The sequence below is a fragment of the Octodon degus genome, unplaced genomic scaffold (genome assembly GCF_000260255.1).
Source record: "Octodon degus isolate 3935 unplaced genomic scaffold, OctDeg1.0 scaffold00063, whole genome shotgun sequence".
NCBI lineage: Eukaryota > Metazoa > Chordata > Mammalia > Rodentia > Octodontidae > Octodon > Octodon degus.
This window is the reverse complement of record NW_004524639.1, coordinates 455,306-455,820: the sequence shown is the minus strand read 5'-3', so window position 1 is coordinate 455,820 and position 515 is coordinate 455,306.

Below are 515 nucleotides of genomic sequence, written 5' to 3'. Positions count from 1 at the left end.
TGAAATGAAAGGACTTAAATGCAGTCAGTTTATGACACAAGGTGTGGACTATGGCAGAATCTTCCCATCATAGTACCTCACAGCTCTCCAAAAAGCTTCTGCGAATGCACTGAATATTATTGCCTGGCACACTCAACAGGTGAGACTGCTATAGCTGACATTTGCTGGAACAACCTCCTCCTACGAAATCGACATAAATTAACACATGGATGCTCCAGCTGCCTCTCCCCTTCTGTGGGAGCAACGTGTGGGCTTTGCGTACACTCCCTCAGCAGTCTCCAGTGGGCCTAAAGAAAACTTCAGACAATAGCAAACTCATTTTCACAGCATTTTGTTTCCTTTGCTATTCCTTCACAAACATTTGCTCCTCTTCATTAAAAGGTTCTCATTTCTCATTGAGCTTTAACTGCTGGTGGCTCCAAACATCAAAACATCCAACAGATAAGTAAAAATCTCTAATAAACTGCTTTTTTATTGTTTTGTTTTTGGACATGGGCTCTTGGCCTGTTGCCCAG